Source organism: Neovison vison, chromosome X (genome assembly GCF_020171115.1).
Source record: "Neovison vison isolate M4711 chromosome X, ASM_NN_V1, whole genome shotgun sequence".
Taxonomy (NCBI): Eukaryota; Metazoa; Chordata; class Mammalia; order Carnivora; family Mustelidae; genus Neogale; species Neogale vison.
In genome coordinates, this window is record NC_058105.1 from 82,194,459 (window position 1) to 82,216,593 (window position 22,135).

General features: G+C 40.6%; 1 protein-coding gene across 1 annotated transcript in view; it reads left to right on the top strand.

Moving 5' to 3' along the window:
• The window catches only part of SMC1A (structural maintenance of chromosomes 1A), a 50,064-nt gene extending 39,990 nt beyond the window's left edge, over nucleotides 1–10,074 (top strand). The window contains exons 23-24 of the transcript XR_006382456.1: nucleotides 5,236–7,482; nucleotides 9,858–10,074. The gene's annotated coding sequence lies outside the window, so the exon portion shown is untranslated. The remainder of the gene's footprint in view (nucleotides 1–5,235; nucleotides 7,483–9,857) is intronic.
• The last annotated feature ends 12,061 nt before the right edge of the window (nucleotides 10,075–22,135 follow it).

Below are 22,135 nucleotides of genomic sequence, written 5' to 3' on the forward strand. Positions count from 1 at the left end.
CACTGTAGATGGGTGGAAAGCAGGGCAGAAGGTCTTCCACATGGGTTTGAAACCAGACACAGGTGGGAAGTCATTCTTTCACATCCTCACTGGCACAGGCACTTCTCATTCATTTACGTACTGGCTTCTTTTTCTCATTTGTTCAGCCACTTGTTCATCTGTTCACCTATTAGTGGTATTTTCACATATTCTGCACTCAGGTATTGATGTAAGTATTCACTCATTTGTTGGCTCCTTTGTTCTTTCTCGGATCCACTTTGTCATCACTTTTGCACCCATTTTGTCAGCAAGCACACATTGAGTTCCTTCATTATGTCAGGCCTTGTGCTAGGTTCTGGGGATGAGATATACTCCCCAGAGTCTAGGAATTCACAGTTGAATTGGGGGCGCAGGTGAGTGCACCAAAGGTGAGAGATTATAGAGCAGAAGTCTAGATGAGGCAGGGTGAGAATATAGGACCATTCCTCTTTGGGATGGGGTAGGATGGAGGGAGTACTCAGGCAAGCCTTTATAGAGAAGGGGTGCTTGAACTGAATCTTGAAGGAAGAGTTGGTATTTACCATGTAGAAAGGGTAGCTGTAGAATATTCCAAGCAGAAGAGCTGCCTAAGTAAAGTTCTATGAAGAGTGTGGAAGTGCATGGATTTTGGGAGGAAGTGGTAAAAACCAGGCAGTCAAGCTTAGCTTTGACCCTGTGGGCAATGGGAAGCAGTAGAAGGGTTTGACGGAGTGTAGCTGTAGAAGGGGAGTGGCGGAATCAGATTGGTATTTTAGGAAGATCACTCTGGTAGCCAGTGTGAAAGATGGATGCAAGCATGAGATACTGACCCAAGTAATATACTTGGGAGAGAGAACATCTAAGTGTTATAATTATGGGCACAATTGAAGACTTGGGAGTCCCTGAGGAGCGAGGAAAAAGTTCTACCAGGGGACCAAGGAAGACTTTGGAGATAGAATTTGAGCTGAGCCTTGAAAAAGAAGTAGAGAGGATCTCAACTTGCAGACATAAGGAGTAAGCGCTCTCCAGGCCTGGGAGATGAAAACAAGCCAGGGGGTGGGTGTAAATGGGCTGACTGCAGGCTAACAAAGCTTGCAGTTTGACTGCAGAAGAGCTGCACAGACGGGAGAGGCAGGAAGGGAGACTGCAAGTTTGCTGAAGTTTTTTTCTATTCTGCCGCCATTAGGTCTGCAGGAACAAGGGAATTTGGAGGAAGTAGTGGGCAGGAGTGTCCTTTTTCTGTGTTTTTAAAAATTAAATACGTGTTCATTTTAAAATAGAAGTAATGCAGGCACATTATTTAGAAGACATCAATAAATAAGTTACAAAAAGATATGAAAAGTGAGTTCCACAGCCCCACTCCCACTCTACCACCTTTCGTTATTAGCAACCACTTTTATTTAGTTATTCTGATTGTGACCTCCATTTCTAAGTATTGTGTTATGTGAGCATTTGTCTTTTATCAATTTCAGACATTAATCCATTGGTGCCCTGCTATGACAAATGATTTAGATTACACCAAGTTCAATTCTTGTCTTACCCGCTTTTCATATAATTTAGTTTCTGTACTACTTTTCTGAATTTAAATAGCACCTTTATTTCATTTTCCATGACTTAGAGACAATATTTCTTAACAACCAGAATTTTGTTAGATAAGAATGTCTTTTCTTTTTACACCTTCCACTGTCAACCTCCCTAACTTCTGTCATCTGGTCTTTTATATTGTCAAAGTTGATAACGTTGAATTCTGTAATCATGATTAAGATTTTTGGTATGCGTGTTGTCTGTAGCTTGATAATTTGATTTGGAAAGTTGAAAAGCGGTAAGTGATTATATTAATATAACTGTAAATATTGTTCACTGACGAAGCCATTTAATGTACTTTTTATAATTTTTCCTTGTAGTTTTTCATTTTTCCCTCAAGTTTCTAATTCTCTTTTTATCTTTCTCTGTTTTTACTTTATCATATATTCTAATTTTTTCTAAATTATTCTAATTTCTTCTCAAAAATCTCTATTACATTAAATATTTCATCAAGCGTACTTCCCCCCCCCCCAGGACATCTTCCTGGAGCCCTCTTATACTCTTCCTCAAATCTGAACTAGCTGCTCTCTAGGTCTGATGCATGGGCTGTCATTTTGGAACCTTCCTTCTCTGCTTTGCTTGTTCATATCCACTATTTGTTCTCAGGGTTTGTTTGTTTTTCTCATTATTTTGATGGAGCGCATCCTCAAGTAACTTTCTCAGAAAAGTCTGTTGGAGTTAGATTTCCTGTCTTTGCATGTTTGAAAAGATCTTTATTCCATCCTTATATTCGGCTATAAAGCTTGAGGTTCAACATCATTTTCCCGCAGAACTTTGAAGGCATTGCTCAACTTTCTTCTAGCATCAAATTTTGATGATAAACAGTCTGAGCCTCATGGCTTTATAGGTAACTTTCCCCGCACCTTTTTTTTTTTTTTTCCTCCTTCCAGGATCTCAATGATACAAATGTTAGATCTTTTGTTGTAGTTTCACTGGTCCCTAAGGTTCTGTTCACTATTTTTTCTAGTCTTTTTGTTTTTCAGTTTGGGTGATTTCTATTGTTCTCCAAGTTCACTGATTCTTTACTCTGTTTTCTCCATTTTGGTGTTAGCTCAATCCTTTGAGGTTTTTGTTTTGGTTATTGTAGTTTTCACTTTAAAAATTTCCATTTGATTCTTCTTTTTATCTTTTTTCTTTACTGATAGTTTCTATTTTTAAATTTGCTTTAAGCATGTTCCTAATTGTATATTGAGGCATTTTTATGATGCCTCCCTTGTCAGATAATTTTTAACACCTCATATCAGTGTTGGAGTCTGTTGAGTGTCTTCTCATTTCAGGTTGAGATTTTCTTGGTTCTTGGTATGATGAGTAATTTTCTGCTGAAACCTGGGCATTTTGTTTCAGCTTGCCTCCTCAGACACTGTTCCAGCAGTGAAAGAGGGGACACTGCCTCATTACTGCCAGGTGGGCATGGAAGTCTAGTTTCTGTTGACAACCGAGAAGGAGGGTTTCTTCGTTCTTGGGTGGGGAAATGGGAGTTGCAGCTCCCTACTCAAACTTCTCTGATAACCACCCCAGTAGGAAGGGAGAGGGGTGACTTTTTACAGCCAGTGAGGGTAGAAGTCTAAGCTCCACACTTGCCATTTGCTGATGGAACCACAGTGTTTTCTGTTGTGTTGTGCTGGAGTCGAGTTATCTCATTGCCACTTTCTCTAGCACCAGGTCTGGGGTGTGTTGAGTCAAAAAGCAAACCAAGGGAATTCACGACCATGTCACTTCTGTGCTGCGAGGGTCTCTAGCATGTTTGTCTTCTCTTCACTTCTCAGAGCCTTCTTAGGTTTATATACAATGCCTCAGGATTTTAGCTGTAGTTGGGGAGAGAAACAGGGAAAAGTACTTCTCTGCCCACCTACCCACCCCCACTTTAGTTATTTTTTAAAAATTATATTCTTGGTGTTCTGAAATTTTATAATTTTGTGTTTAGGTTTGGTGATTTGTCATTTGTAGTGTTGGGTCACTGGTTAGGTCCCTTCATTTTGAAGTTCTTTAACTCTGGGGAATTCTCTTTTTTATTGAATACATTCCTGCCTTCCAGTTTCTTTGTTCTCTCTGGGAACTCCTGAATTGATCTTTTGTAGTTTTTATCTGTTCTCTCCCTCAATCTCGTTTTCCCTGACTCCCTCCCTTCCCTCTCTTCCTTTCGGGAATAGATTGAACTTTTATCTTTCAACTATTCTATCACATTTCTTTTTGACAATCACATTTTAAAATTTCCAAATATCCATTCATGTTCCTTTTCCTTTCTTACAGCATCCAGTTCTTGTTTAGTGGATGCACTAGTATCTTGACTCTCTGGGTACAGTAGAGGTATTTTTATATATATATTTTTTTTCTTTTTTAAAAAAATGTTTTTCCTTTGTGGTTCATTTTACCCTGTTTGCTTATTTTGGTCTCTCTTAATTTGTGGCCGTTTCTCAAATGCCTGGTAATCCATGGTTGTATACTCATACTTAGGAATTTAGCAACAAATACCTGATTGGAAGTTCTGTGTATGGGGGACAGTGCTAGGTGACTGGTGGCTTCCCTTTAGGATGATTGGAGGAGAACTGACTGCTATGCTGCAGAGTCCCCAAATGCCAGAATGCAAAGATCTTTTCTCTGAGGTTCAGTTTTGTTAGTTCAGAACCCTCTGGGTTTTGTCTAATGGGTAGACACCTGGCTGCTGTGAATTGTACACAAGGGGTGGGTTAATGATTTGGTATACAGCCTTCCAATTAATCTCCCTGTTTTCAGCCAATATCTCACTCCCACTTTATATCATACCTGGCATTGTTAAGACCCAAGACATTCCAGGCTTCTGCAGAGAAAGATCAACTCCTTCCTCGGTGGCATCATCTCCATGCATACTCCAGGCTATGGCTTCCTCCACCATGCTCCATCAGTTACCATTCCTCCATTACTTTCTATCTTCCAGAAATGTGTTGAAATCTCTCTTTTGCTGATGGACCTGCTCTCATTCTCTTCATCATTGTGTTTTTATACCTTTTTTTTTAAATTCCTTTACTATCATTTTAACAAGGTCTCAGGTGGGAGTGGAGATAAAACACATGGTAAGTCTGCCATCTTGACCTGGGAATCTACTGGTCGATAACGGTTTGTTTTTAATTTTTCTGGTAATTATCTTAATATCTCTAAATAATATGCAGATTTTTCTATTTATCAACTTATTTATCACTTTTAGACATTATCTGTTGACTTCCTGCTATTTAAATCACCCAGCTACCCTCCTCCCATGCACCCAGTATAGCTCTATTATTAATTATATAGCCTCTATTCCTTACCTTGGTACCTTTAAATAATGGACTTATACTCCTTTCAGTCTCTCAACTTCTGTCATTTATACTTTTATGTTAATAAGATTAATAGCATTTACATTCTGGTCTATAACCATAATTAAGTCATCCATACTTAGCTGACAGATCACTCTAAAAGTTTAAAGTCAATAAAGTGTTGATGTTATTATAATTATGTAAATGTTGTTCCCTGCCGCTTCAATTAGTGTACTAGGATTACATTTCTTTTCTTATGCATTTTTTTCTGGTAGTTTCTAATTGCCTTTCTTTTTTCCTTGCATTGTCTGACTTTATCTCCTTCTTAAGTTGTTCCAAATTCTCAAGGAAAGTATAAAATCATTTGAATCCCCTTTTTTCCCAGATACCTTCCTCCTGGAGCCCTCCGTCTTCCTGCTCCAATTTGGACTGATTGCTCTGTAGGCCTGCAGCACAACTGTCATCCTGGGACGTCCCTTCATTACTCTTCTGGGCTGGACCCAATCTTTCCTGGACCCCATATCTTCCTCTTTCTTAGTTTACTCCTTTGTAGTGGACTTTGTGGTTATTTTCCAACATCCATTCCTCTCCTCCCCCACTGTGTGACAACTATACAATTTGAGTGGGGTCGACCCCACTGCCAGCTCTAGGTATAGTCCTTGATTGGTATAAACCAATCTGAGTATCACGCCCCCTTGCTACAGTGATGATTGGTTCAGGGATGATCCAGTCACACTGAAATTTAGGACTTTTGTTCAGTTTTTGAGGGAAGAGGTGGCCTATCTTCCCTTGGATATGAACAAAGAAGCATGTAGCAAAGAAGCATGCAGAAGGCCTACCTGAGGATGGAGCTGACAAATGAAGAAGGCAAAAGAATCACAGAGAAATGGAACCATATTCCTGATCATACCATGCCTGAAGTCTGCCCTGCCTACGAACTTCTCAGTTAAGTGAGCTAATAAATTACGTTTGTTACTTAAGCCGGCTTGAGTTGAGTTTTATATTGTTTGCACCTGAAAGCGTTCTTACACTTTTTGCTGTCTCCTTTTGGAGAGGGAATGAATGTGTTTTTGGTTATATGAGGCACTAAGTTAGGTGGAAGCATTTTTGTAGAGTAACATTGGGAAGAAGGGTGTATGTGGATGTTCGGCAAACGAAAGAGTGAACTCTAGTGGCTGCCTGGCATCTAAATCCTCATCCTGTTTGGTAGAGCCCCACTCCCATGAGTCTTGGTGAGAGGCAGGGCTCCACTTCCTACAGTGGAAACTGAAGGAGGTCAGAAACTTCCTTTCTCTGCCCACCGGGCACAAGGGTTTAATATACTCTGTTCATGGCCTTGAATCTAGAGTCAGCAGTACAAGGGAGACAGGAATATACGAAATTAACATATGGGTGATAGATTAGGAGGATATTTGCAATGTGCAAAAGTGGCAAAAGATTAATAACTAGAAAAGAAGATAGTAAACCTAATAGGAAAATAGGCAAATGATACAAAGAGTAACTAACAGAAGGAGAATCTTGAATTTTCACAAGGGGAAAATTGAATATATGAAGACATTTTCAACTCTGCTAGTAATTAGAAAAATGAAAATTGAAATAACAAATCACTACAAGAATACCAACATGCAGAAAGTCAGATATTATCAATTACTGGTGAAGATGTGAAGAAAAGGAAAATCGTGGGTGGGAGTGTGAACTGATAAAGGTATTCCAGAGATTAATTTGGCAGTACTTCCTGAGGTTCAGTCTGTGCAGATCCTACAACATAGCAACTTCACTCCTGAATGTATATTCCAGAGAAATATATTCCTGGGGAATTTTCACACAGTTCCTTAAGGAAATATAATTGAGGTTTGTTCTAGCGTTGTTTGTGTTTAGTGAGGAATTGGAAGCAATCTAGGTGTCCATCACCAAGGGACCAGATAAGTGAACTGTGGTATATTTATAGGGTGGAAAATACAAATAAAAAGAAAGGAGCTAAATTTACTGTAGCCGCACAGATAGGTCTCCAAAGCCCAGTGTTGAGTGAAAAGTTAAAAACAGCACGAGATTGACAGCATAACACCATTTAGGTAATTGTCAAACAACATTGTCTATTTTAATGGGTGTGCACATATCTAAATATTTGGAAGATGGATTGGAAGTGTATATACGTGAAATACACTCAAGTTGCTCACTCTGGTGGGCAGTAGAATGGGAGCAGAGATGGGAACTGAAAGCGGAAAATAATAATTCAATGAAATAAAGCAAAAGAGGGGCCTTGAATGAACTGAGGAAAATAATGTGCCATGGATTGAAGAGCATGAGTAAGACAATGCCGAAGTTGACCACAAATAAATGGGACCAGACAGGAGGATAGCTAGAGTTCATCTGTAGTGGTGTGTGGTGGTAGGATGACCTCCAGGTGTTGTAGCAGTGGGGGTAGCAGCATTCTAACCTGGCTGTTCCCACAGTGTGCCTTAGCTATGGCTTCCATGTCTCCACGCTTCTGTGAACTACATGATAACCTTGTAATAAGTCCCTTTTCTGCTTAAGTTAACTAGAGTCAGTTTCTGTTTCTGGCCTCCAAGAATCCTGACTGAGATGTCATGCATTTCGTTGGAGAACATCTTCAAGTAACTTCCTAAGAAAGGTAAAATTTGGGGTCTTTGCATGTCTGAAAATGTAGCATTATTTTATCTTCATATGTGGGTGACAGTTTGGCTTTAGAATTCTATGTTCAAAATATTTTATCTTGTGCATTTTGGAGGTACTGCATTTAGCGTGTAGTGCTGCTGATTAGAAGTTGTGTGCTAGGGGCGCCTGGGTGGCTCAGTGGGTTAAGCCTCTGCCTTCGGCTCGGGTCATGATCCCAGAGTCCTGGGATCGAGCCACACATCGGGCTCTCTGCTCAGCAGGGAGCCTGCTTCCCTTCCTCTCTCTGCCTGCCTCCCTGCCTGCTTGTGATCGCTGTCTGTCAAATAAATTAAAAAAAAAAAACAAACTTAAAAAAAAAAAAAGTTGTGTGCTAATATTCTCATTCCTTTCTTGGTGACCTGTTTTCCTCACCTCTGGAAGCTTACTGTTTTCTCCCATCATGTGTTTTGAAATATCATAGTGATGAGCACAGGAGTGTGTTTTTCCCCCATCTGTTTTGCTGGGCACCTGGTCGTTGGACTTTTCCAATCTGAAGACTCAAGTTCCTCTCCTCTGAGAAATCGCGCTGTTTGCTTTCTTTCTTAATTTTCTTTCCTTTATTTTTTCTGTTCTCTCATTCTGGGCCTCTTAGTAGTTGAGTGTTGAATCTCCTGAATGATGGTCTTTGTCTTTTTATTTTCTCTCATAGTTTCCATGTCTTTTTTGTTTGTTTGTTTTGGTTTTGTTTTGTTTTGTTTTATTTTGTTTTAATTCTGCAACCTGGGACATTTTCTTGAAGTTATCTTCTATTGTACTTTTTTCTTTTGGAAGTCATTTTAAATTTCTAAGCTCTCTTTCTTATTCTCCAAAGGTGTCTTTTTCATAGCATCCTTTTTTTTAATGGGTGCAGTATCTTCTGTGTATGTGTGCTTAATAGAGCTTAACTGGAGTCTTGGAAATTACATGATTATTACCAAGCCAGGAAGGAAAATTGTAAATCGATATCAAATACTAACCTCTCCAAGAGAATGGCACCCATGCCCCTCTGAATGGGGCTGCCTACTGGCTCTCTCTCTTCTTAGCCCCCAGCACTGATACCATGTGTGGGCAAGATGATCATCCAGCAACTGTATGGTTTTGGCCATGGGCTCAGATCTCCAGCTCTCACCTTGTCACCAGAAAAAGGAAGTCATTGTTCTGTTCCCTACTCCCAGGCAGTCACAACAGTCAGCAGCACATCTCAAAGAGTGGATTGTTTTTGACATTAAAGAATAAGTATGGCGGAAGTGACAGTCCTGTCTAGTTCTGTTTTTATAGTCTTTCCTTCAACAGGAGCCAACAGCACTCCAAGCTGGCATCTCTCTTGATGTGGTCCCTACTAAGTTATCATCTGTGAACAAAGGCCTGGGCAAAAATATGCACACACATCTCTGGGAACAAATAATTTTCAGGGACAGTCCAGTCCAAATCCATGTTTGGGACAAAAAATGAACTCAGTGGAAGCATAATGCTGTTAAAGGACACCCAAACCACGTCACTGCTCAGAACATTCAACATTTGAATCAGAGTGGATAACATGTGCTGAATGCTTACTCTGTACCTGGCACTTGAATTACCTTCATTTCATGAAGAAGGAAAATGAGGTTCCCAGGTGTTGCTCACCCGGGATCACAGAACTAATAAATGGCAGACAGGAAATTGCACCAGGACTATCTAATCACAGTCACCCCATGTAAGCGCTACATGATGCTGTACTGGTTTCCACCAGTCATGTTATGGTTAATGGTGATAGCACAATTCTCTGTAAGATCAGGGCGCAGATACCTGAGATACCTTAGTCTAAGTAACAAACTCATTCTGGTAAGTTTGCTTCCAGGGCGAATTGATGTCCTTTCCTCTGGAGACAGAAAACTGCTATGAGCTTTTGGTTTTTTCTGTTTTCTTTCTTCCTTTCTTTCTTTTTTTAATATGTTTCTTTCAGAGAAACCCTAACACTTTATTTCTAAATTTTATTTTTTCATCAAAGTAATGCTTGCATATGTTTAAAAAAATATGGTAGTGCTGAAGAGCTTACAAGAAAACCCAGCAATACCCTGTCCCCTCCCACTGCAAGCCCCTGCTTCCTAAAGGCAACTACGTAGAATGATCTTTCCAGTCTTTGGCTGTTTCTTCTGGCATTTACCACTCCCAGCCCTCTTCCCCTTTGTCATCTCCTTGTCAGGGTGAACAGCCAGATACTTTCTTAAGCTTCCTTGCAGCTAGAGATGGTTATGTGTCCCAGTTATGGCCATGAGAGGTTTGCTGGGAAGGGGGGGCGCTTCTGAAAAGGCTTTTGCTTTCTGAGACATGCAGAGCTGACACTGTCCCTTTCCTCCTCTCTTCCTTGATTAGAGTCGTGCTGCCTAGAGCTGTGACAGCAATCTTGTGACAGAGAGGGGATGAATATGAGGGTGAAGATGCAACATATGAAGGAGGAAAAAGTTAGAACCTGGTTCCCTGATGGCATCATTGAGCAGCTGAACCCATGCCACACTGATGTTAATAATAAATTAACTTACTGAAAAATAAATAAATGAATGAATAAATAAAGCCATATGTGTTCAAGGCACTGTCATTTTGGTTTTGTGTTGCTTGTAGCTGGAAGGATTTTTACTGAAGGACCACCATGTTTCTATATAATATATCTATACTATTTCTTTTTTTTAATTGAAGTATAGTTGACATGCAATTTTTTTTGACATGCAATATTATATGACTACTGTTTCTTAACTTAGCAATCTGAGACATTATCTCAACATCTCCTTATAGTAGAAGAGGATTTTATGCCCCTACATGCACATACCCCTGTATCCACCCCCCTCCTTCACTCTTCCAATATGTTTATATCCCAGTTTCTAGTAAATCAGTAGTTGCCACAGAGCCAAGAAATGTACTTTAATGACCTGGCTTTATTTTGCCTTTTTTTGTGTGTTCCTGAGCTTAATAATTGCTTGGTATTTTTTTTTTCACTTGAGATGGGCACACCCTTAGTTTTTCGCCTTTGCTTGATCAGTTTGTTCATAACGCTATTAGCATATTTTTCAGATGTTCCAACCTGCCAGCCTATTGAATTAAGAAGAAACCAATAGAAAGTTGGTTGGTTGGGAGACTGTATAAGACATAGAGGTTGGTCAAGGCCACTACTAGGCTTTCCTTTAAGATGACTGGGTAGGGACCTGCATATTCTGCTGGAGGGCTCCTACGTCCGGAAGGTGGAGGCTGTGCTCTGCAACTGTTTGATTTCTTTAAGAAACCCTCTGTATTTTGTAAGTGCAGATGCTTGGCTCTTCTGATTTTTGCCGACAAACATGGGAAAGGGCAGAGGGAGAGTGGGGGAGTCAACCGTTCCAACACATACGTTCAATTCTCCCCCTGTCAGGGACTCTACATTTCATGCCTGCCATCAGGATAGCTCTCCTGTGCCAGAGTCTCACCAGGATTTTGCAGGGTAGACCAGGGCTCTCTGCAGGTCCCCCTTTCACATGTGGACTGTGCCTCTACCCTTCCTGGCCCTGCTTTCTCAGTTACCACTACTCCATTCCCTTTCTGCTTGCCAGAAAGTTGAAATCTCACCCCCATCAATGGGACCTTCTCCAGGTTTTTTGTTTTTTTTTGAAGATGTGGGTTTGTACACGATTCTTTTACTCTTATTTTATAGGGCCTCAAGAATTAGAGGAGACAGACGTATTCCACCTTCTTGAATGAAAGTTAGAATCTGAATTTTTAGCTGCCCCAGATTATCTGGATATACCTCAAGTGTGTAGACCAACATTTGTGAACCACTGGCGGTGGAAAAAGCCTGGGTTTGGGAATCTGATGCATTTGAGTTTGAATTGACTCTCTGACCTCCTTACTCAAGTCACATTCTTGGGCCTCAATTTGTTCCTCTACAAAAATGGGAATAATAATGCCTATCTGAGAGAGTTCTGGGAAGATTTCTTAGCTACTGTGTGTAAAGCATCCAATACAGGCCTTGGCAGACTGTAGGTGTTCAAAATAGGAGTGATGTCTCTTTAAAGTGGGAAATGTGATTGGAAAGATTTGAATTAGGTTTTAGGAGAGCCTCAAATACCAGGACTTATTTTTGTGACGCTGAGGAGCCCTAGCAGTCTTGTGATCAGGGAAGTCACTTGAACCCAAAGAATATGTCAGATTGTTCCCTCAGCCTGGTGTGGGGAGGGAGCTAGAAGCCCTTGGACCAGCAGCTCTTGGGTTAAAATCTTCGTCTGCATCTGAGTTATTTGTAACCCGTTGTCATGGCAACAAGTTTGGCAAGAGAGCCAGTGCTGCGAGCTCCTGACAGTAGGGAGGGGAGGGCAGTGGGAGAAGTCGGAAGATTTGGAAGGGGGGTCGTCTGTGACCAGCGCCTCACTTTCCTCTGATCTGTCTGAAGCATTCTGCTGAAGATGAGGGTGAACGTCCTCCAGGGAGAATCACTGGACATTGGAGGGTCTCCTACTCAATCTCCTGATATTCCAGATGTGAAAAAAGACCCAGAGAGTTCCAGCAGCTGGCTCAATGCCACACCGTAAGTCTGGGATGGAAACAGGATTCAACCTTTTTAAAAAAGGACTCAGGGTCATGGAACTAAAGCATAACACACCTGGAGAGGACCTTTGGAAACATTTCATCCACCTTTCCACCAACACACACATGCTTTCACTGTTGTTCATATGGGAAACCTGGGACCCAGAGTGGGTTAGAAATGACTCAGGGTCGCACAGCAACTTGGGCGCTGACTTGATATCAGAACCCAGAGGCCTCAGGCCTCTTAGGCCTGGATACTTCTTGAGGAAGTGGCTCTCTTGGGTTCATGATTCAGAGAGGCTCTTCAGTGCTGACTGCCAAGATACAGCCTCCCAGGGTAAGATTCATTTGACTGCCTTGGCCTTTGACCCTCTCAAAGCCAACATGCATGTGTTGAGATCACACTTCCCCTTCCTGCACACCTTCTTATGCAGGTATGCAGTGTGGCCACTGCCAATGGCAATGCTGTTGCACAAATGGCAGCCCAGTCTCAGCCCTCCCTGGACCAAACCCAGCTGCCACACACCTCCCCCTCCAAATCTCCCACAGGGCTAGGCACTTCCTGAACATTCTTTTATGTGATTCATTCCTCACAATTATTCTCTGTCTCCTGAGTTAGCATGTGGACATCTAGCCATATTTCTTTTCTTCTCTTTTCTTTCTCTTTCTTTCACTCTTTCTTTCTCTCTTTCTTTCCTTCATGCCCAAAGTGGGGCTTGAACTCATGACCCTGAGATTAAGCATCCCATGCTCTACTGACTGAGCCAGATAGGCAGCCCCAGCAGATGGAAATCGAAAGAACCAGAGGAAGATAAAACGACTGGCCCAAGGTCACATGGTGAGTCTTAGCCCGAATCCCTCCTTGTCCAAAAAGGTGTTTCTGCCTTTCTATCCCATACTAACTTCTCAGTCCTCAGACTTCCTCTTGCTATTATCTTTGCCTTTATTATCCCCTTGGCACTTGCACAATACATTTCCCCTGTGTCCTCTGCCTATGTGCATCCCAAACCCCCTTTTCTCATCACAGCCAATCCTTCACCAAGTCCAGCTGATTCTCCTTTCTGTCTCTCAAACCCACCTTTTCTCATCTTCAGCCACTGCCTTGCTTCAGCCTCAATATCCCTCATATGAGTGACCCCAAGTCTATTTCCTGGCTTCCTGCTTCCAGACTGGCCATCTTCAACCTACTATTTTGCACACCAGCAGTGAGAGAGCAGTGATGCAGAAACCAACACATTGCTTTCTTCCTTTACATCCTACCAGTCCAAGTAGCATTAAATTTCTAGCTCCTTGTTTGGCACTTAAGGCCGTCCAGAGTTCTGACCCCCCACCAAACCTCTCCAATCTCATCTTTTGCCACATTTAGCCTCACATGCTCTGCTCTGACCACTGAACTAATGACAAGTGGTTACTACAAGGTACCGGGCTTTCTCTTGTCTAGGTGTCTTTCCATGGAAGGCCTTTACACTGAATTCCCAAACCGGATGAACTCCCAAATGTCACTTCTTCCGAGAACCCTACCTTGATTCCCAAGTGGAATTGGATCCCATCTTCTGGGCTCTCACAGTCCCCAGAACCTCCCCCTCTCCACCCTGTCTGCCCCCATGTGTTCTCCTAGCAGTTCAGAAGTTCCCTGAAGGCAGGAACTCTGTCTCCAGCAAAGCCCAGCACCTGGCTCCCTAGGGAGTGTCAGTGACTATTCATTGCATGCATTCAGGTGCATGAATGGTCAGATGAGGAATGGAAATTGGGTTTAGCCCTGTGGTTGCACACTCTTGCCTCAGAGGGCCTGCGAGATGTCACTAGTTCCTGGCAGGTTCCTCTGAGTTCCAAGGCATGGTTTCTCTGGGAGAGGGCGTGGAGTTGGTCAGATGTTTCAGAGTGAGGCCAAACCAGCCAAGTCCTGAGCCTGAAGGTGAGGCATGTTGGAAGAGAAGAGGTGCGATCTGAGATAGAAAGTGAGGGTGGCCATTGAGGTAGGTGTTTTATTTTCCCTCTTCCTTGCAGGTAAGGAAACTGAGACACATGGAGTCTCAGGTGACTGGCCAAAGCCACACAGGTAAATATGGTCATGCTGGGACTCCAACTCTGTTCAGCTCCAAGTCATTTTTCACCTTGTCCCCGTTCTCCCATGATTCACTTTGGAAAACAGGTTTGTACTAGTTAACGGTGGAGTTGTGCCTCCAACCTGGGTCTTAGAGAAACAATTGGCAAGGCAGAAAAGAAGGAAGAAGTCATATCCTAAACACCTGCTGTGACCTTAAGCTATGGGGACATCTAGAGGAGTGGGGGGATGGGGTGAAAAATGGAGCTCGAACATTTCTTGAGCTTGTTATCTGCTTGGGTCTCTCTGTACATAACCTCTTAACACTTGAAGTAGCTCCTTTATGTGGAAATTATTAAGATCATGATTCACCTCTGGAAAACTGAGGCTCCTGGAGAGGAAGTGACTTACATAAGTTTAGCCACCTAATAAGCAGCAAGCGCAGGACTTGCATAGGTATGTCAGGCTCCACAATGAAAGGGGACGAGCAAGGCTCCAAAGTAAATTAGATCATGGTTTTGCAAGGGACTGGGACAAGAGTGGCCAGGTTGAGAGCAGCCTGAAGACAGGAGGGACTGGTGGGGACGGTACTTTGAAAAGGAAGGGTAGAGTTTGGCTCTGGAAGGCCCAGAGCTAGAATTCAAAGCCCAGACTGGACACTTTCTGTTAAAAAGTAATAACAAATATATAGTATATGAATGTCACACATAAATATTATATTCTCTCTATATTATATATTATGTAATTAGTGTAATAATATATAATTATATAGAGAGAATATCTATATATTATGTATAAATATATTCTCTTTATAGAGCGAGAACACTATAATATATATCTATATATTATTTATGTATATACTAAAACATGTTTCTATTTCATATATATTAAAGAGAAAGTTTTCTGATGCTAGAAGTAAAATTCACTAAATACACCGAAGTGTTGTTTTGAGGGGGGAATGGGAGTGAGCGTGGGGCATAGGATTCTAGAGAATAAATAAATAAAGTGAACAAAGAAAGGAATCAAGAGGAGACAGGAAGGAGTCAATGATGATAATGAGCCTGGTCTGAGGCCATGAGGAACCTCAGCCACGAACAAGAAGTCCCCAAACAGCAAAGTAATTGCCCCTCCTTCCAAAAGTAATACATGTTCATTGATGAAAATTTTGAGGGGAAAAAAACACCCTACTGCCCAAACACAATCAATGTTAGCATCTCAGTGTATTTGGGCTTTATTCTTGTCCTTAAAAACCTATTTGAGATCATGCTCTAGGTTCAGATATATACTGCCCTTTTCACGTAAACATTTTCCCATTAAAATTGTTCATAAAAATTATTTAAATAGAGCAAAATATCCTATTGAGTGGAGATGCTTATGGAATTCCTTTCTGCATGGGTTTGGCATTCCTTTTGTTACTTTGCTTTCTTTCTTTCGAATTGTACAAGGCTGGGTTTTAGGTTTGATTTCCTCTGTGTCTTATTTTGGGAGGTAGCAGATCATTGTTTGAGAGAAGTTGGGAAAAGCAGGGTAGGCTTGTTGGAAGCAGTAGTATTTGAGGGAAACTTTGGACATGCACAGGATAAAACTTTGAAATGATACAAGAAGATATTTGGTGAAAAATATGTCTCTTTCTCACAGCTCACCTTTGTTCTCCCATCTTCTACTGGGGATAAACTGGTAACACTTTTTTTTTTAAAAAGATTTTATTTATTTATTTGACAGAGAGAGATCACAAGTAGGCAGAGAGGCAGGCAGAGAGAGAGAGGAGGAAGCAGGCTCCCTGCTGAGCAGAGAGCCCGATGCGGGACTCGATCCCAGGACCCTGAGATCATGACCTGAGCCGAAGGCAGCGGCTTAACCCACTGAGCCACCCAGGCGCCCCGGTAACACTTTTTTGAATGTCTTTTGTGTGTGGATATTCTAAGCCTATACAAGTGTGTGTAGCTGTATTTTTATTTTTCTAACAGCTGTATTGAGATCTAATTCACCCACTTAGAGTGTGTAATTCAATGGCTTATAGTGTATTCACAGAGTTATGCAATCATCACTGCAGTAAATTTTAGAACATTTTTATTATGCCCCAAAGAAATCCTGTACTCCTTTGCTGTCACTCCAAAGCCCCCATCTCCCCATTCTGTCTCTATAGATCTGCCTATTCTGGATGCTTCGTATAAATGGAATCATGATATGCAGCCTTCTACAAATGACTTCTTTCACTTCTTAGCATGTTTTAAGGTTGTAGTGTGTATCAATACTTCATTGTGCTTTTTATATATAAACTTTATTTTTTAATATTTTTTATTAAAAAAAATTTTTTAATAACCTCTATCTCCAACGTGGGGCTCGAACTCACAACCCTGAGATCAAGAGTAGCAAGCTATACTGACTGAACCAGCCAGGGGCCCCTAAACTTTATTTTATTTATTTATTTATTTTTAGCTGCTTTAGGTTTAAATGAAAATTGGGTGGTAAGTACAGAGTTTTTCCATATACTCCCCGACCAAACCCAGTTTTCCTATTATTAACACTGTGCATTAGTATGGTGCCTTTATTACAACTGATAATCTAATAATGATAAAAATTATTTTTCTTCTTTTCAGCTTTATTGAGATATGATTGACTTCTACATTAACTAAAGTCTATAGTTTACATCGGGGTTCACTCTGTGTTGTATATTCTATGGGTTTTGACAAGTGTATAATGGCATGTATCTGCCATAACAATATCATATAGAGCAATTTCACTACCCTAAAAATCCTCTGTGCTCTGTTTATTCAGCCCTCCCTCCCTTGACCCCTGGTAACCACTAATCTTTTTACTATCTCCATAGTTTTGCCTTTTCCAGAATGTCATATAGTTGGAATCATAAAATGTATATAGTCTTTTCCCATTAGCTTCCTTCACTTAAGTAAGATGCATTTAAGGTCCTTCTGTGTCTTTTCATGGCTTGATAGCTCACTTCTTTTTATCATCGAGTAGTATTTCATTATCTGGATGTACCACAGTTTATTCACTCATATACCAAAGGACATTTTGGTTGCTTAAAAGTTTTGGCAAATGTGAATAAAGCTGCTATAAACATTCATGTGCAGGTTTAGGCGCAGACATAAGTTTTCAACTCATTTGGGTATATACCAAGAAGCATGATTTTGGGACTGTATTGTAAGAGTATACAAGTAAGAGACTGCCAAACTGTTTTCCAAAATGGCTGTACCATTTTGCTTTCCCACCAGCAATGAATGAGAATTCCTGTTGCTCCACCTCTTTGTTAGCATTTGGTGTTGTCAGTGTTTTGGATTTTAGCCCTTCTCATAAACATGTGATGGTATCTCAATGTTGTTTTAAGCTGCATTTTTCTAATGACGTAGACTTGGAACATCTTTTCATAGGTCTACTTGCCATCTACATCTCTTCTTTGGTGAGGTATCTTCTGGAGTCTTTTGCCCTTTTTTAAATTGGACTGCCTATTTTCTTATTTTGGGGTTTTAAGAGTTCTTTATATATTCTGGACACCAATCTTTTATCAGATATGTGTTTTGCAAATACTTTTAACCATTCTGTGGCTTTTCTTTTTGTCTTCTTAATAGTGTCTTCTGCCAATAACAAAATCCAATCTATTGATTTGTTGATTTTTTTTCTTTTCTTTTTTTTTTTAAAGATTTTATTTATTTACTTGACAGACAGAGATCACAGGTAGGCAGAGAGTCAGGCAGAGAGTCAGGCAGAGAGAGGAGGAAGCAGGCTCCCTGTTGAGCAGAGAGCCTGATGCGGGACTCAATCCCAGGACCCTGGGATCATGACTTGAGCCGAAGGCAGAGGCTTTAACCCACTGAGCCACCGAGGCACCCCAATTGTTGATTATTTTTTCTTTCATGGATTGTGTTTTGGTGTTATATTTAGTCATTGCCAAACTCAGGGTCATCTAGATTTTCCCCAAGTTGTCTTCTGGGAATTTTATAGTTTTGTGTTTTACACTTAAGTCTGTGCTCCAATTTGAGCTAGTTTTGGTGAATAGTGTAAGATCTGTGTCTAGATTAATGTTCTTTATATGTCAATGTCCAGTTATTTCAGCACTATTTGTTGAAAAGACTATCTTTTCTCCATTGACTTGCCTTTGTTCCTTTGTGAAAAGATCAGTTGACTGTTTGTGTGGGTAAATTTCTGGACTCTCTGTTCTGTTCCATTGATCTATTTGTCCATTCTTTTGCCAATAGTACACCACCTTGATTACCACAACTAGGAGTAAGTCTTGCAATTAGGTAGTGTCAGTCTTCAGACTTTTTTTTTCCTCCTCCAATATCATGTTTGCTATTCTGCACACTTTTGCATTTACAGATAAACTTCACAATCAGTTTGTTGATAGTCACAAAATAACTTGGCGGGATTTTTTTTTAATTGGGATTGCATTGAATCTAGAGATCAAGTTGGTCTTTGAGTGCTTTTAACCAAACTCTAAGTTAATGCTGGTTTCCAATCACAGGGCATTCTCATATTTGGGTATTACTTTCCAATGGGTCGCTTCTGGTGCCTCCCTCCCCCTTTTGTTTATCTTCCGATATCAGTGCTACGTTCCCACTCCACTTTACCTTTCCACTCGTGTCATCTGCCCCCATAGAGATCCAGAAGTGTATAATCCTACATCTCGGGCTGATTTCATGTGTTCAGAGTAATCTGGTAGATAATCAGCTCATTTTAGGAGACCAGCTTGAAACAGCGTTTCCTACTTCTCCGCCATCTTGCCCCCTTCCTTCTAGAGATCAAATTGGGAAGAACTGACATCTTGATGATATTGAGTTTTCCATCCGTGTATATGCTCCATTTATCTTCTCTGATTTATCAGTTTTATAGTTTATATAGATCCTATACATATTTTGATAGATTTATACGTATGTATTTCATTTTTTTGGTGCTAATACAAGTAGTATTGTGGTTTGGGGGGCATCTATTTATTTATTTTAAAGATTTTTATGTATTTAATTTTTTTTTCATTTTTTAATTATGCTGTGTTAGTCACCATACAGTTTTGTGTTTTTTATTTAAAATCCCAATAGCTCATTGCTGTATATAGGCAAGCAATTGTCTTTTATATGTTAACCTTGTATTCTTCAACCTTGTGATAATTGTTCATTAGTTCCAGCAGGTTTTTGGTGGGTTATTTGGGATTTTCTATGTAAACAATTATGCCATCTGTGAACAAAGACAGTTTTATTTCTTCCTTCCCAATCTGTATACCTTTAATTTCCTTCTCTTGTGTTACTTCATTAATAAGAATAAGAATAAGAGTGATAAGACCAGATATCCTTGCCCTGTTCCCGATCTTAGTGGGAAAGCATTTCTTCTTACCATTAGGTATGACGCTAGCTCTAGTTTTTTTTGTAGATGTTCTTTAACTGTGTTTTTTTAACTGGGAATTTTTCTCTTATATTTTTATTTGGACAATTTAAGATTAACAGAAAAGTTCCTAAAATAGCACAAAGAACTGCTGTATACTTTTCACCCAGATTCCTCAAATGTTAACGTTTTACCACATTTGTTTATCCTACTCTATTTCTCTGTCTCATATATATATTTCTATATTTCATATATATAATTTCTATATTTTGTATATATATATTTCTTTTTTCTCTTGAACTAATTAAGAGTCAGTTGCAGACATGATGCCATTTTATGCATAAATAATCCAATATGTATTTCTTTTTTTAAGATTTTATTTATTTATTTGAAAGAAAGGGAGTGAGAGAGCATGAGCAGGGAGAGGGGCAGAGGGAGAGGGAGAAGCAGACTCCCACTGAGCAGGGAGCCCAACGTGGGGCTCAGTCTGGGACCCTGGGATCATGACTTGAGCCGAAGGCAGATGCTTAACTGACTGAGCCACCCAGTTGCCCCTTAATGTGTATTTCTTAAAACAAAGAATTATCTTACATGATCACAAAGTAATTATCAGTCAGGAAATTCACAGTGATACAATACTATTATAAATATAATTTACAGAACTTACTTAGAACTGACCAGTATCCTCAAAAATGTTCTTTATAGCAAAAGAAAACTCTTAATCATGTGCATTCAGTCATCATACCTCTTTAGTCCCCTTTGATAGGCAAGAGTTCTTTGGTCTTTTTTTGTGTCTTCTGACACTGACATTTTTAAGATTTTTTTATTTTTTAAAAGATTTTTAAATTATTTATTAGAGAGAGAGAGAGAGAGATATCACAGGTAGGCAGAGAGGCGGTGGGTGGGGGAAGCAGGCTCCCTGCTGAGCAGACAGTCTGATGTGGGCTTGATCCCAGAATCCTGGGATCATGACCTGAGCCAAAGCCAGAGGCTTTAACCCACTGAGCCACCCAGGCGCCCCCATTTTTAAAAAAGATTTTATTTACTTATCAGACAGAGAGAAAGCACAAGCAGGGGGAGCAGCAGGCAGAGGGAAAGGGAGAAGCAGGCTCCCTGTGGAACAAGGAACAGGATGTGGGGATCCATCCCAGGACCCTGGAATCATGACCTGAGCCTAAGGCAGATGCTTAACAGTATGAGCCACCCAGACGCCCCACTGACATTTTTGAAGAGTGCAGGCTATTTTTAGACTGTATCTTAATTTGGGTTTGTCTGATATATTTCCTTATGATGAAATTCATGCTATGCATTTTGGTAGGAATATCACAGAAGTAATGCTGTGCATCATATCAGAAGGCACATAATGACTATTTGTGTTTCTCCAGTATAAAGTTACTATTTTGGGGCGCCTGGGTGGCTCAGTGGGTTAAGCCTCTGCCTTCGGCTCAGGTCATGATCTCAGGGTCCTGGGATCGAGGCCCGCATCAGGCTCTCTGCTCAGCAGGGAGCCTGCTTCCTCCTCTCTCTCTGCCTGCCTCTCTGCCTGCTTGTGATCTCTCTCTGTCAAATAAATAAATAAAATCTTTAAAAAATTTTTTAAAAAATAAAGTTACTATTTTTCCCTTTGTAATTAATGAGTATTTTGTGGAGAGCTATACTGAGATTATGTAAATATCCTGTTTTCCTCAAACTTTCACCCACGATTCTTAAGGTTGTTGATGGTGATTTTCTTTTTCTTTCTTTTTTAAAAAATATTTTGTTTATTTATTTGATGGAGAGAGAAAGGGAATACAAGCAGGGGGAATGGGAGAGGGAGAAGCAGACTCCCTGCTAAGCTGGGAACCCGATGGGAACTTGATCCCAGGACCCTGAGATCATGACCTGAGCTGAAGGCCAAGGCTTAACCAAGTGCCCCTGAATGGTGATTTTCAAAGGCCTTCATTCTTTTGACATGGATTAGTTGACTTTCCCCTATATGGGAGAGCTTTCCCTTCTTCTACATGTATTTGTTTATATCTCCATGAACTCATTGTTATCTATTGTATTCAATGGGTTATAACATATTAATATCATATTAGTATCATTCTTTATTATGATATTCAAAATGCCCCAGATTTGGCCAGCAGGAGGCCCTCCAAGCTGGCTTCTTTGTTTTCTGACACTACAAGATGCCCAAGGGCCATCTTGTGCTTTCTCTTCCCCAGCCCTGGAATCAGCAATTTTTCAAGAGTCCTAGTTCTTTTTAGTTGAGAATGGCATTTAGGAACCAAATTTGGGCACTAGGTATTATAGCTACACTTTTGGAATTTTGTTTTTCTATTTTGGGGGAAAAGAAAGCAGAAGCCACACCACTGAAAACCAAATGCTCTTTGTTGGAAGTGTTGGGAAGTGGACACTGTCTGCCTATAGAAGTTGTTGGGTATTGGTGTTTTTTTTTAAGATTTTATTTATTTATTTTACACACAGAAAGAAATCACAAGTAGGCAGAGAGGCAGGCAGAGAGGGTTGGGGGTAGCAGGCTCCCCACTGAACAGAGAGCCCAACATGGGGCCCAATCCCAGGACCCTGAAATCATGACCTGAACCGAAGGCAGAGGCTTAACCCACTGAGCCACCCAGGTGCCCTGGTATTGGTGTTTTTTGAAAGAATGTGTTGTAGTACCACAGAGATTCATGGGAAGGAGTAAAACCAAAGATGAGTAGCAATGAGACTGGCCTGGAAGAGTTGA